Source organism: Semicossyphus pulcher, unplaced genomic scaffold, assembly GCF_022749685.1.
Source record: "Semicossyphus pulcher isolate SPU_LCO1_2020_fin unplaced genomic scaffold, fSemPul1.0.p SCAF_30, whole genome shotgun sequence".
NCBI classification, from domain to species: Eukaryota; Metazoa; Chordata; class Actinopteri; order Labriformes; family Labridae; genus Semicossyphus; species Semicossyphus pulcher.
This window is the reverse complement of record NW_027211705.1, coordinates 309,459-327,258: the sequence shown is the minus strand read 5'-3', so window position 1 is coordinate 327,258 and position 17,800 is coordinate 309,459.

The window sequence follows — 17,800 nt, the reverse complement described above, 5'->3', positions numbered from 1 at the left end:
AACTGATTTCATCGTTAACTGATTTCATCTTCATTTAACTGATTTCATCTTTAACTGATTTCATCTTTAACTGATTTCATCTTCATTTAACTGATTTCATTTTCATTCTTCATTTAACTGATTTCATCGTTAACTGATTTCATCTTTAACTGATTTCATCGTTAACTGATTTAATCTTCATGTAACTGATTTCATCGTTAACTGATTTCATCTTCATTTAACTGATTTCATCGTTAACTGATTTCATCGTTAACTGATTTCATCTTTAACTGATTTCATCGTTAACTGATTTCATCTTCATTTAACTGATTTCATCTTTAACTGATTTCATCGTTAACTGATTTCATCTTCATTTAACTGATTTCATCTTTAACTGATTTCATCGTTAACTGATTTAATCTTCATGTAACTGATTTCATCTGTAACTGATTTCATCGTTAACTGATTTCATCGTTAACTGATTTCATCTTCATTTAACTGATTTCATCGTTAACTGATTTCATCGTTAACTGATTTCATCTTCATTTAACTGATTTCATCTTTAACTGATTTCATCGTTAACTGATTTCATCTTCATTTAACTGATTTCATCGTTAACTGATTTCATCGTTAACTGATTTCATCTTTAACTGATTTCATCGTTAACTGATTTCATCTTCATTTAACTGATTTCATTTTCATTCTTCATTTAACTGATTTCATCGTTAACTGATTTCATCTTTAACTGATTTCATCGTTAACTGATTTAATCTTCATGTAACTGATTTCATCTGTAACTGATTTCATCTTTAACTGATTTCATCGTTAACTGATTTCATCTTCATTTAACTGATTTCATCGTTAACTGATTTCATCTTCATTTAACTGATTTCATCTTTAACTGATTTCATCTTTAACTGATTTCATCTTCATTTAACTGATTTCATTTTCATTCTTCATTTAACTGATTTCATCGTTAACTGATTTCATCTTTAACTGATTTCATCGTTAACTGATTTAATCTTCATGTAACTGATTTCATCGTTAACTGATTTCATCTTCATTTAACTGATTTCATCGTTAACTGATTTCATCGTTAACTGATTTCATCTTTAACTGATTTCATCGTTAACTGATTTCATCTTCATTTAACTGATTTCATCTTTAACTGATTTCATCGTTAACTGATTTCATCTTCATTTAACTGATTTCATCGTTAACTGATTCCATCGTTAACTGATTTCATCGTTAACTGATTTCATATTCATTTAACTGATTTCATCGTTAACTGATTTCATCGTTAACTGATTTCATCTTTAACTGATTTCATCGTTAACTGATTTCATCTTCATTTAACTGATTTCATCGTTAACTGATTTCATCGTTAACTGATTTCATCTTCATTTAACTGATTTCATCGTTAACTGATTTCATCGTTAACTGATTTCATCTTCATTTAACTGATTTCATTTTCATTCTTCATTTAACTGATTTCATCGTTAACTGATTTCATCTTCATTTAACTGATTTCATCGTTAACTGATTTCATCTTCATTTAACTGATTTCATCGTTAACTGATTTCATCGTTAACTGATTTCATCTTCATTTAACTGATTTCATCATTAACTGATTTCATCGTTAACTGATTTCATCGTTAACTGATTTCATCGTTAACTGATTTAATCTTCATGTAACTGATTTCATCTGTAACTGATTTCATCTTTAACTGATTTCATCGTTAACTGATTTCATCTTCATTTAACTGATTCCATCGTTAACTGATTTCATCTTTAACTGATTTCATCGATAACTGATTTCATCTTCATTTAACTGATTTCATCGTTAACTGATTTCATCGTTAACTGATTTCATCTTCATTTAACTGATTTCATCGTTAACTGATTTCATCGTTAACTGATTTCATCTTTAACTGATTTCATCGTTAACTGATTTCATCTTCATTTAACTGATTTCATCTTCATTTAACTGATTTCATCGTTAACTGATTTCATCTTCATTTAACTGATTTCATCGTTAACTGATTTCATCTTCATTTAACTGATTCCATCGTTAACTGATTTCATCTTTAACTGATTTCATCGTTAACTGATTTCATCTTCATTTAACTGATTCCATCGTTAACTGATTTCATCTTTAACTGATTTCATCGATAACTGATTTCATCTTCATTTAACTGATTTCATTTTCATTCTTCATTTAACTGATTTCATCGTTAACTGATTTCATCTTCATTTAACTGATTTCATCGTTAACTGATTTCATCGTTAACTGATTTCATCGTTAACTGATTTCATCTTCATTTAACTGATTTCATCGTTAACTGATTTCATCTTCATTTAATTGATTTCATCGTTAACTGATTTCATCGTTAACTGATTTCATCGTTAACTGATTTCATCTTCATTTAACTGATTTCATCGTTAACTGATTTCATCGTTAACTGATTCCATCGTTAACTGATTTCATCGTTAACTGATTTCATCTTCATTTAACTGATTTCATCGTTAACTGATTTCATCTTCATTTAACTGATTTCATCGTTAACTGATTTCATCGTTAACTGATTTCATCGTTAACTGATTTCATCTTCATTTAACTGATTTCATCGTTAACTGATTTCATCGTTAACTGATTTCATCTTCATTTAACTGATTTCATCGTTAACTGATTTCATCGTTAACTGATTCCATCGTTAACTGATTTCATCTTTAACTGATTTCATCGTTAACTGATTTCATCTTCATTTAACTGATTTCCTCGTTAAGTGATTTCATCGTTAACTGATTTCATCGTTAACTGATTTCATCGTTAACTGATTTCATCTTCATTTAACTGATTTCATTGTTAACTGATTTCATCGTTAACTGATTTCATCTTCATTTAACTGATTTCATCGTTAACTGATTTCATCGTTAACTGATTTCATCGTTAACTGATTCCATCGTTAACTGATTTCATCGTTAACTGATTCCATCGTTAACTGATTTCATCTTCATTTAACTGATTTCATCGTTAACTGATTTCATCGTTTACTGATTTCATCTTCATTTAACTGATTTCATCGTTTACTGATTTCATCTTCATTTAACTGATTTCATCGTTAACTGATTTCATCGTTAACTGATTTCATCTTTAACTGATTTCATCGTTAACTGATTTCATCTTCATTTAACTGATTTCATCGTTAACGGATCTCATCGTTAACGGATTTCATCGTTAACGGATTTCATCGTTAACGGATTCCATCGTTAACGGATTTCATCGTTAACGGATTTCATCGTTAACTGATTTCATCTTCATTTAACTGATTTCATCGTTAACTGATTTCATCTTCATTTAACTGATTTCATCGTTAAATGATTTCATCGTTAACTGATTTCATTTTCATTCTTCATTTAACTGATTTCATCGTTAACTGATTTCATCTTTAACTGATTTTATCGTTAACTGATTTCATCTTCATGTAACTGATTTCATCTGTAACTGATTTCATCGTTAACTGATTTCATCTTCATTTAACTGATTTCATCTGTAACTGATTTCATCGTTAACTGATTTCATCTTCATTTAACTGATTTCATCTTCATTTAACTGATTTCATCGTTAACTGATGTCATCTTCATTTAACTGATTTCATCGTTAACTGATTTCATCGTTAACTGATTTCATCGTTAACTGATTTAATCTTCATGTAACTGATTTCATCTGTAACTGATTTCATCGTTAACTGATTTCATCTTCATTTAACTGATTTCATCTTCATTTAACTGATTTCATCGTTAACTGATTTCATCTTCATTTAACTGATTCCATCGTTAACTGATTTCATCGTTTACTGATTTCATCGTTAACTGATTTCATCTTCATTTAACTGATTTCATTTTCATTCTTCATTTAACTGATTTCATCGTTAACTGATTTCATCTTTAACTGATTTCATCGTTAACTGATTTAATCTTCATGTAACTGATTTCATCTGTAACTGATTTCATCTTTAACTGATTTCATCGTTAACTGATTTCATCTTCATTTAACTGATTTCATCGTTAACTGATTTCATCTTCATTTAACTGATTTCATCTTTAACTGATTTCATCGTTAACTGATTTCATCTTCATTTAACTGATTTCATTTTCATTCTTCATTTAACTGATTTCATCGTTAACTGATTTCATCTTTAACTGATTTCATCGTTAACTGATTTAATCTTCATGTAACTGATTTCATCGTTAACTGATTTCATCTTCATTTAACTGATTTCATCGTTAACTGATTTCATCGTTAACTGATTTCATCTTTAACTGATTTCATCGTTAACTGATTTCATCTTCATTTAACTGATTTCATCTTTAACTGATTTCATCGTTAACTGATTTCATCTTCATTTAACTGATTTCATTGTTAACTGATTTCATCTTTAACTGATTTCATCGTTAACTGATTTCATCTTTAACTGATTTCATCGTTAACTGATTTAATCTTCATGTAACTGATTTCATCTGTAACTGATTTCATCTTTAACTGATTTCATCGTTAACTGATTTCATCTTCATTTAACTGATTTCATCTTCATTTAACTGATTTCATCTTTAACTGATTTCATCGTTAACTGATTTCATCTTTAACTGATTTCATCGTTAACTGATTTCATCTTCATTTAACTGATTTCATCTTTAACTGATTTCATCTTTAACTGATTTCATCGTTAACTTGTTTCATCTTCATTTAACTGATTTCATCGTTAACTGATTTCATCTTTAACGGATTTCATCTTTAACTGATTTCATCGTTAACTGATTTCATCTTCATTTAACTGATTTCATCGTTAACTGATTTCATCTTTAACTGATTTCATCGTTAACTGATTTAATCTTTAACTGATTTCATCGTTAACTGATTTCATCTTCATTTAACTGATTTCATCGTTAACTGATTTCATCGTTAACTGATTTCATTTTCATTCTTCATTTAACTGATTTCATCGTTAACTGATTTCATCTTTAACTGATTTCATCGTTAACTGATTTAATCTTCATGTAACTGATTTCATCTGTAACTGATTTCATCGTTAACTGATTTCATCGTTAACTGATTTCATCTTCATTTAACTGATTTCATCGTTAACTGATTTCATCGTTAACTGATTTCATCTTCATTTAACTGATTTCATCTTTAACTGATTTCATCGTTAACTGATTTCATCTTCATTTAACTGATTTCATCGTTAACTGATTTCATCGTTAACTGATTTCATCTTTAACTGATTTCATCGTTAACTGATTTCATCTTCATTTAACTGATTTCATTTTCATTCTTCATTTAACTGATTTCATCGTTAACTGATTTCATCTTTAACTGATTTCATCGTTAACTGATTTAATCTTCATGTAACTGATTTCATCTGTAACTGATTTCATCTTTAACTGATTTCATCGTTAACTGATTTCATCTTCATTTAACTGATTTCATCGTTAACTGATTTCATCTTCATTTAACTGATTTCATCTTTAACTGATTTCATCTTTAACTGATTTCATCTTCATTTAACTGATTTCATTTTCATTCTTCATTTAACTGATTTCATCGTTAACTGATTTCATCTTTAACTGATTTCATCGTTAACTGATTTAATCTTCATGTAACTGATTTCATCGTTAACTGATTTCATCTTCATTTAACTGATTTCATCGTTAACTGATTTCATCGTTAACTGATTTCATCTTTAACTGATTTCATCGTTAACTGATTTCATCTTCATTTAACTGATTTCATCTTTAACTGATTTCATCGTTAACTGATTTCATCTTCATTTAACTGATTTCATCGTTAACTGATTCCATCGTTAACTGATTTCATCGTTAACTGATTTCATATTCATTTAACTGATTTCATCGTTAACTGATTTCATCGTTAACTGATTTCATCTTTAACTGATTTCATCGTTAACTGATTTCATCTTCATTTAACTGATTTCATCGTTAACTGATTTCATCGTTAACTGATTTCATCTTCATTTAACTGATTTCATCGTTAACTGATTTCATCGTTAACTGATTTCATCTTCATTTAACTGATTTCATTTTCATTCTTCATTTAACTGATTTCATCGTTAACTGATTTCATCTTCATTTAACTGATTTCATCGTTAACTGATTTCATCTTCATTTAACTGATTTCATCGTTAACTGATTTCATCGTTAACTGATTTCATCTTCATTTAACTGATTTCATCATTAACTGATTTCATCGTTAACTGATTTCATCGTTAACTGATTTCATCGTTAACTGATTTAATCTTCATGTAACTGATTTCATCTGTAACTGATTTCATCTTTAACTGATTTCATCGTTAACTGATTTCATCTTCATTTAACTGATTCCATCGTTAACTGATTTCATCTTTAACTGATTTCATCGATAACTGATTTCATCTTCATTTAACTGATTTCATCGTTAACTGATTTCATCGTTAACTGATTTCATCTTCATTTAACTGATTTCATCGTTAACTGATTTCATCGTTAACTGATTTCATCTTTAACTGATTTCATCGTTAACTGATTTCATCTTCATTTAACTGATTTCATCTTCATTTAACTGATTTCATCGTTAACTGATTTCATCTTCATTTAACTGATTTCATCGTTAACTGATTTCATCTTCATTTAACTGATTCCATCGTTAACTGATTTCATCTTTAACTGATTTCATCGTTAACTGATTTCATCTTCATTTAACTGATTCCATCGTTAACTGATTTCATCTTTAACTGATTTCATCGATAACTGATTTCATCTTCATTTAACTGATTTCATTTTCATTCTTCATTTAACTGATTTCATCGTTAACTGATTTCATCTTCATTTAACTGATTTCATCGTTAACTGATTTCATCGTTAACTGATTTCATCGTTAACTGATTTCATCTTCATTTAACTGATTTCATCGTTAACTGATTTCATCTTCATTTAATTGATTTCATCGTTAACTGATTTCATCGTTAACTGATTTCATCGTTAACTGATTTCATCTTCATTTAACTGATTTCATCGTTAACTGATTTCATCGTTAACTGATTCCATCGTTAACTGATTTCATCGTTAACTGATTTCATCTTCATTTAACTGATTTCATCGTTAACTGATTTCATCTTCATTTAACTGATTTCATCGTTAACTGATTTCATCGTTAACTGATTTCATCGTTAACTGATTTCATCTTCATTTAACTGATTTCATCGTTAACTGATTTCATCGTTAACTGATTTCATCTTCATTTAACTGATTTCATCGTTAACTGATTTCATCGTTAACTGATTCCATCGTTAACTAATTTCATCTTTAACTGATTTCATCGTTAACTGATTTCATCTTCATTTAACTGATTTCCTCGTTAAGTGATTTCATCGTTAACTGATTTCATCGTTAACTGATTTCATCGTTAACTGATTTCATCTTCATTTAACTGATTTCATTGTTAACTGATTTCATCGTTAACTGATTTCATCTTCATTTAACTGATTTCATCGTTAACTGATTTCATCGTTAACTGATTTCATCGTTAACTGATTCCATCGTTAACTGATTTCATCGTTAACTGATTCCATCGTTAACTGATTTCATCTTCATTTAACTGATTTCATCGTTAACTGATTTCATCGTTTACTGATTTCATCTTCATTTAACTGATTTCATCGTTTACTGATTTCATCTTCATTTAACTGATTTCATCGTTAACTGATTTCATCTTTAACTGATTTCATCGTTAACTGATTTCATCTTCATTTAACTGATTTCATCGTTAACTGATCTCATCGTTAACGGATTTCATCGTTAACGGATTTCATCGTTAACGGATTCCATCGTTAACGGATTTCATCGTTAACGGATTTCATCGTTAACTGATTTCATCTTCATTTAACTGATTTCATCGTTAACTGATTTCATCTTCATTTAACTGATTTCATCGTTAAATGATTTCATCGTTAACTGATTTCATTTTCATTCTTCATTTAACTGATTTCATCGTTAACTGATTTCATCTTTAACTGATTTTATCGTTAACTGATTTCATCTTCATGTAACTGATTTCATCTGTAACTGATTTCATCGTTAACTGATTTCATCTTCATTTAACTGATTTCATCTGTAACTGATTTCATCGTTAACTGATTTCATCTTCATTTAACTGATTTCATCTTCATTTAACTGATTTCATCGTTAACTGATGTCATCTTCATTTAACTGATTTCATCGTTAACTGATTTCATCGTTAACTGATTTAATCTTCATGTAACTGATTTCATCTGTAACTGATTTCATCGTTAACTGATTTCATCTTCATTTAACTGATTTCATCTTCATTTAACTGATTTCATCGTTAACTGATTTCATCTTCATTTAACTGATTCCATCGTTAACTGATTTCATCGTTTACTGATTTCATCGTTAACTGATTTCATCTTCATTTAACTGATTTCATTTTCATTCTTCATTTAACTGATTTCATCGTTAACTGATTTCATCTTTAACTGATTTCATCGTTAACTGATTTCATCTTCATTTAACTGATTTCATCGTTAACTGATTTCATCTTCATTTAACTGATTTCATCGTTAACTGATTTCATCGTTACCTGATTTCATCTTCATTTAACTGATTCCATCGTTAACTGATTTCATCGTTAACTGATTTCATCTTTAACTGATTTCATCTTCATTTAACTGATTTCATCTTCATTTAACTGATTTCATCGTTAACTGATTCCATCGTTAACTGATTCCATCGTTAACTGATTTCATCGTTAACTGATTTCATCTTCATTTAACTGATTTCATCGTTAACTGATTTCATCGTTAACTGATTTCATCGTTAACTGATTTCATCTTCATTTAACTGATTTCATCGTTAACTGATTTCATCGTTAACTGATTTCATCTTCATTTAACTGATTCCATCGTTAACTGATTTCATCGTTAACTGATTTCATCTTCATTTAACTGATTTCATCGTTAACTGATTTCATCGTTAACTGATTTCATCTTCATTTAACTGATTCCATCGTTAACTGATTTCATCGTTAACTGATTTCATCGTTAACTGATTTCATCTTCATTTAACTGATTTCATCGTTAACTGATTTCATCGTTAACTGATTCCATCGTTAACTGATTTCATCGTTAACTGATTTCATCTTCATTTAACTGATTTCATCGTTAACTGATTTCATCGTTAACTGATTTCATCTTCATTTAACTGATTTCATCGTTAACTGATTTCATCGTTAACTGATTTCATCTTCATTTAACTGATTTCATCGTTAACTGATTTCATCGTTAACTGATTTCATCTTTTACTGATTTCATCGTTAACTGATTTCATCTTTAACTGATTTCATCGTTAACTGATTTCATCTTCATTTAACTGATTTCATCGTTGACTGATTTCATCTTCATTTAACTGATTCCATCGTTAACTGATTTCATCTTCATTTAACTGATTCCATCGTTAACTGATCTCATCGTTAACTGATTTCATCGTTAACTGATTCCATCGTTAACTGATTTCACCGTTAACTGATTTCACCGTTAACTGATTTCATCTTCATTTAACTGATTCCATCGTTAACAGATTTCATCTTTAACTGATTTCATCGTTAACTGATTTCATCTTTAACTGATTTCATCGTTAACTGATTTCATCTTCATTTAACTGATTTCATCGTTAACTGATTTCATCGTTAACTGATTTCATCGTTAACTGATTTCATCTTCATTTAACTGATTTCATTTTCATTCTTCATTTAACTGATTTCATCGTTAACGGATTTCATCGTTAACTGATTTCATCGTTAACTGATTTCATCTTCATTTAACTGATTTCATCGTTAACTGATTTCATCTTCATTTAACTGATTTCATCGTTAACTGATTTCATCGTTAACTGATTTCATTTTCATTCTTCATTTAACTGATTTCATCGTTAACTGATTTCATCTTTAACTGATTTTATCGTTAACTGATTTCAACTTCATGTAAATGATTTCATCTGTAACTGATTTCATCGTTAACTGATTTCATCTTCATTTAACTGATTTCATCTGTAACTGATTTCATCGTTAACTGATTTCATCTTCATTTAACTGATTTCATCTTCATTTAACTGATTTCATCGTTAACTGATGTCATCTTCATTTAACTGATTTCATCGTTAACTGATTTCATCGTTAACTGATTTAATCTTCATGTAACTGATTTCATCTGTAACTGATTTCATCTTTAACTGATTTCATCTTCATTTAACTGATTTCATCGTTAACTGATTTCATCTTCATTTAACTGATTCCATCGTTAACTGATTTCATCGTTAACTGATTTCATCGTTAACTGATTTCATCTTCATTTAACTGATTTCATCGTTAACTGATTTCATCTTCATTTAACTGATTTCATCGTTAACTGATTTCATCGTTAACTGATTCCATCGTTAACTGATTTCATCGTTAACTGATTTCATATTCATTTAACTGATTTCATCGTTAACTGATTTCATCGTTAACTGATTTCATCTTTAACTGATTTCATCGTTAACTGATTTCATCTTCATTTAACTGATTTCATCGTTAACTGATTTCATCGTTAACTGATTTCATCTTCATTTAACTGATTTCATCGTTAACTGATTTCATCGTTAACTGATTTCATCTTCATTTAACTGATTTCATCGTTAACTGATTTCATCGTTAACTGATTTCATCTTCATTTAACTGATTTCATTTTCATTCTTCATTTAACTGATTTCATCGTTAACTGATTTCATCTTCATTTAACTGATTTCATCGTTAACTGATTTCATCTTCATTTAACTGATTTCATCGTTAACTGATTTCATCGTTAACTGATTTCATCTTCATTTAACTGATTTCATCATTAACTGATTTCATCGTTAACTGATTTCATCGTTAACTGATTTCATCGTTAACTGATTTAATCTTCATGTAACTGATTTCATCTGTAACTGATTTCATCTTTAACTGATTTCATCGTTAACTGATTTCATCTTCATTTAACTGATTCCATCGTTAACTGATTTCATCTTTAACTGATTTCATCGATAACTGATTTCATCTTCATTTAACTGATTTCATCGTTAACTGATTTCATCGTTAACTGATTTCATCTTTAACTGATTTCATCGTTAACTGATTTCATCTTCATTTAACTGATTTCATCTTCATTTAACTGATTTCATCGTTAACTGATTTCATCTTCATTTAACTGATTTCATCGTTAACTGATTTCATCTTCATTTAACTGATTCCATCGTTAACTGATTTCATCGTTAACTGATTTCATCGTTAACTGATTTCATCTTCATTTAACTGATTTCATCGTTAACTGATTTCATCGTTAACTGATTTCATCTTCATTTAACTGATTCCATCGTTAACTGATTTCATCTTTAACTGATTTCATCGATAACTGATTTCATCTTCATTTAACTGATTTCATCGTTAACTGATTTCATCGTTAACTGATTTCATCGTTAACTGATTCCATCGTTAACTGATTTCATCGTTAACTGATTTCATCTTCATTTAACTGATTTCATTTTCATTCTTCATTTAACTGATTTCATCGTTAACTGATTTCATCTTCATTTAACTGATTTCATCGTTAACTGATTCCATCGTTAACTGATTTCATCTTCTTTTAACTGATTTCATCGTTAACTGATTTCATCTTCATTTAATTGATTTCATCGTTAACTGATTTCATCGTTAACTGATTTCATCTTCATTTAACTGATTTCATCGTTAACTGATTTCATCGTTAACTGATTTCATCTTCATTTAACTGATTTCATCGTTAACTGATTTCATCTTCATTTAACTGATTTCATCGTTAACTGATTTCATCGTTAACTGATTTCATCTTCATTTAACTGATTCCATCGTTAACTGATTTCATCGTTAACTGATTTCATCTTTAACTGATTTCATCGTTAACTGATTTCATCTTCATTTAACTGATTTCATCGTTAACTGATTTCATCGTTAACTGATTTCATCGTTAACTGATTTCATCTTCATTTAACTGATTTCATCGTTAACTGATTTCATCTTCATTTAACTGATTTCATCGTTAACTGATTTCATCGTTAACTGATTTCATCGTTAACTGATTTCATCTTCATTTAACTGATTCCATCGTTAACTGATTTCATCGTTAACTGATTTCATCGTTAACTGATTTCATCTTTAACTGATTTCATCGTTAACTGATTTCATCTTCATTTAACTGATTTCATCGTTAACTGATTTCATCGTTAACTGATTTCATCTTCATTTAACTGATTTCATCGTTAACTGATTTCATCGTTAACTGATTCCATCGTTAACTGATTTCATCGTTAACTGATTTCATCTTCATTTAACTGATTTCATCGTTAACTGATTTCATCTTCATTTAACTGATTTCATCGTTAACTGATTTCATCGTTAACTGATTTCATCTTCATTTAACTGATTTCATTTTCATTCTTCATTTAACTGATTTCATCGTTAACTGATTTCATCTTCATTTAACTGATTTCATCGTTAACTGATTTCATCGTTAACTGATTTCATCGTTAACTGATTTCATCTTTAACTGATTTCATCGTTAACTGATTTCATCTTCATTTAACTGATTTCATCGTTAACTGATTTCATCTTCATTTAATTGATTTCATCGTTAACTGATTTCATCTTCATTTAACTGATTTCATCGTTAACTGATTTCATCGTTAACTGATTCCATCGTTAACTGATTTCATCGTTAACTGATTTCATCTTCATTTAACTGATTTCATCGTTAACTGATTTCATCGTTAACTGATTTCATCTTTAACTGATTTCATCGTTAACTGATTTCATCTTCATTTAACTGATTTCATCGTTAACTGATTTCATCTTCATTTAACTGATTTCATCGTTAACTGATTTCATCGTTAACTGATTTCATCTTCATTTAACTGATTCCATCGTTAACTGATTTCATCGTTAACTGATTTCATCTTCATTTAACTGATTTCATCGTTAACTGATTTCATCTTTAACTGATTTCATCGTTAACTGATTTCATCTTCATTTAACTGATTTCATCGTTAACTGATTTCATCGTTAACTGATTTCATCGTTAACTGATTTCATCTTCATTTAACTGATTTCATCGTTAACTGATTTCATCGTTAACTGATTCCATCGTTAACTGATTTCATCGTTAACTGATTTCATCGTTAACTGATTTCATCTTCATTTAACTGATTTCATCGTTAACTGATTTCATCTTCATTTAACTGATTTCATCGTTAACTGATTTCATCGTTAACTGATTTCATCTTCATTTAACTGATTTCATCGTTAACTGATTTCATCGTTAACTGATTTCATCTTCATTTAACTGATTTCATCGTTAACTGATTTCATCTTCATTTAACTGATTTCATCGTTAACTGATTTCATCGTTAACTGATTTCATCTTTAACTGATTTCATCGTTAACTGATTTCATCTTCATTTAACTGATTTCATCGTTAACTGATTTCATCGTTAACTGATTCCATCGTTAACTGATTTCATCTTTAACTGATTTCATCGTTAACTGATTTCATCTTCATTTAACTGATTTCCTCGTTAAGTGATTTCATCGTTAACTGATTTCATCGTTAACTGATTTCATCGTTAACTGATTTCATCTTCATTTAACTGATTTCATTGTTAACTGATTTCATCGTTAACTGATTTCATCTTCATTTAACTGATTTCATCGTTAACTGATTTCATCGTTAACTGATTCCATCGTTAACTGATTTCATCGTTAACTGATTCCATCGTTAACTGATTTCATCTTCATTTAACTGATTTCATCGTTAACTGATTTCATCTTCATTTAACTGATTTCATTTTCATTCTTCATTTGACTGATTTCATCGTTAACTGATTTCATCTTCATTTAACTGATTTCATCGTTAACTGATTTCATCGTTAACTGATTTCATCTTCTTTTAACTGATTTCATCGTTAACTGATTTCATCTTCATTTAATTGATTTCATCGTTAACTGATTTCATCGTTAACTGATTTCATCTTCATTTAACTGATTTCATCGTTAACTGATTTCATCGTTAACTGATTTCATCTTCATTTAACTGATTTCATCGTTAACTGATTTCATCTTCATTTAACTGATTTCATCGTTAACTGATTTCATCGTTAACTGATTTCATCTTCATTTAACTGATTCCATCGTTAACTGATTTCATCGTTAACTGATTTCATCGTTAACTGATTTCATCTTCATTTAACGGATTTCATCGTTAACTGATTTCATCGTTAACTGATTTCATCTTCATTTAACTGATTTCATTTTCATTCTTCATTTAACTGATTTCATCGTTAACTGATTTCATCTTCATTTAACTGATTTCATCGTTAACTGATTTCATCGTTAACTGATTTCATCGTTAACTGATTTCATCTTCATTTAACTGATTCCATCGTTAACTGATTTCATCGTTAACTGATTTCATCTTCATTTAACTGATTTCATTGTTAACTGATTTCATCGTTAACTGATTCCATCGTTAACTGATTTCATCGTTAACTGATTTCATCGTTAACTGATTTCATCTTCATTTAACTGATTTCATCGTTAACTGATTTCATCTTCATTTAACTGATTCCATCGTTAACTGATTCCATCGTTAACTGATTTCATCGTTAACTGATTTCATCTTTAACTGATTTCATCGTTAACTGATTTCATCGTTAACTGATTTCATCTTCATTTAACTGATTTCATCGTTAACTGATTTCATCGTTAACTGATTCCATCGTTAACTGATTTCATCGTTAACTGATTTCATCTTCATTTAACTGATTTAATTTTCATTCTTCATTTAACTGATTTCATCGTTAACTGATTTCATCTTCATTTAACTGATTTCATCGTTAACTGATTTCATCGTTAACTGATTTCATCTTTAACTGATTTCATCGTTAACTGATTTCATCTTCATTTAACTGATTTCATCGTTAACTGATTTCATTGTTAACTGATTTCATCTTCATTTAACTGATTTCATCGTTAACTGATTTCATCGTTAACTGATTCCATCGTTAACTGATTTCATCTTTAACTGATTTCATCGTTAACTGATTTCATCTTCATTTAACTGATTTCATCGTTAACTGATTTCATCTTCATTTAACTGATTTCATCGTTAACTGATTTCATCGTTAACTGATTTCATCTTCATTTAACTGATTTCATTGTTAACTGATTTCATCGTTAACTGATTTCATCTTCATTTAACTGATTTCATCGTTAACTGATTTCATCGTTAACTGATTCCATCGTTAACTGATTTCATCGTTAACTGATTTCATTTTCATTCTTCATTTAACTGATTTCATCGTTAACTGATTTCATCGTTAACTGATTTCATCTTCATTTAACTGATTTCATCGTTAACTGATTTCATCGTTAACTGATTTCATCGTTAACTGATTTCATCTTCATTTAACTGATTTCATCGTTAACTGATTTCATCTTCATTTAATTGATTTCATCGTTAACTGCTTTCATCGTTAACTGATTTCATCGTTAACTGATTTCATCTTCATTTAACTGATTTCATCGTTAACTGATTTCATCGTTAACTGATTTCATCGTTAACTGATTTCATCTTCATTTAACTGATTTCATCGTTAACTGATTTCATCGTTAACTGATTTCATCTTCATTTAACTGATTTCATCGTTAACTGATTTCATCGTTAACTGATTTCATCTTTAACTGATTTCATCGTTAACTGATTTCATCTTCATTTAACTGATTTCATCGTTAACTGATTTCATCGTTAACTGATTTCATCTTTAACTGATTTCATCGTTAACTGATTTCATCTTCATTTAACTGATTTCATCGTTAACTGATTTCATCTTCATTTAACTGATTTCATTTTCATTCTTCATTTAACTGATTTCATCGTTAACTGATTTCATCTTCATTTAATTGATTTCATCGTTAACTGATTTCATCGTTAACTGATTTCATCTTCATTTAACTGATTTCATCGTTAACTGATTTCATCGTTAACTGATTTCATCTTCATTTAACTGATTTCATCGTTAACTGATTTCATCGTTAACTGATTTCATCGTTAACTGATTTCATCTTCATTTAACTGATTTCATCGTTAACTGATTTCATCTTTAACTGATTTCATCGTTAACTGATTTCATCTTCATTTAACTGATTTCATCGTTAACTGATTTCATCGTTAACTGATTTCATCGTTAACTGATTTCATCGTTAACTGATTTCATCTTCATTTAACTGATTTCATCGTTAACTGATTTCATCGTTAACTGATTTCATCTTCATTTAACTGATTTCATCGTTAACTGATTCCATCGTTAACTGATTTCATCGTTAACTGATTTCATCGTTAACTGATTTCATCTTCATTTAACTGATTTCATCGTTAACTGATTTCATCGTTAACTGATTTCATCTTCATTTAACTGATTTCATCGTTAACTGATTTCATCGTTAACTGATTTCATCTTCATTTAACTGATTTCATCGTTAACTGATTTCATCGTTAACTGATTCCATCGTTAACTGATTTCATCTTTAACTGATTTCATCGTTAACTGATTTCATCTTCATTTAACTGATTTCATCGTTAAGTGATTTCATCGTTAACTGATTTCATCGTTAACTGATTTCATCGTTAACTGATTTCATCTTCATTTAACTGATTTCATTGTTAACTGATTTCATCGTTAACTGATTTCATCTTCATTTAACTGATTTAATCGTTAACTGATTTCATCTTCATTTAACTGATTTCATTTTCATTCTTCATTTAACTGATTTCATCGTTAACTGATTTCATCGTTAACTGATTTCATCTTCATTTAACTGATTTCATCGTTAACTGATTTCATCGTTAACTGATTTCATCTTTAACTGATTTCATCGTTAACTGATTTCATCTTCATTTAACTGATTTCATCGTTAACTGATTTCATCGTTAACTGATTTCATCTTCATTTAACTGATTTCATCGTTAACTGATTTCATCGTTAACTGATTTCATCTTCATTTAACTGATTTCATCGTTAACTGATTCCATCGTTAACTGATTTCATCGTTAACTGATTTCATCTTCATTTAACTGATTTCATCGTTAACTGATTTCATCGTTAACTGATTTCATCGTTAACTGATTTCATCGTTAACTGATTTCATCGTTAACTGATTTCATCGTTAACTGATTTCATCTTCATTTAACTGATTTCATCGTTAACTGATTTCATCGTTAACTGATTCCATCGTTAACTGATTTCATCTTTAACTGATTTCATCGTTAACTGATTTCATCTTCATTTAACTGATTTCATCGTTAAGTGATTTCATCGTTAACTGATTTCATCGTTAACTGATTTCATCGTTAACTGATTTCATCTTCATTTAACTGATTTCATTGTTAACTGATTTCATCGTTAACTGATTTCATCTTCATTTAACTGATTTCATCGTTAACTGATTTCATCTTCATTTAACTGATTTCATTTTCATTCTTCATTTAACTGATTTCATCGTTAACTGATTTCATCGTTAACTGATTTCATCTTCATTTAACTGATTTCATCGTTAACTGATTTCATCGTTAACTGATTTCATCGTTAACTGATTTCATCTTCATTTAACTGATTTCATCGTTAACTGATTTCATCGTTAACTGAT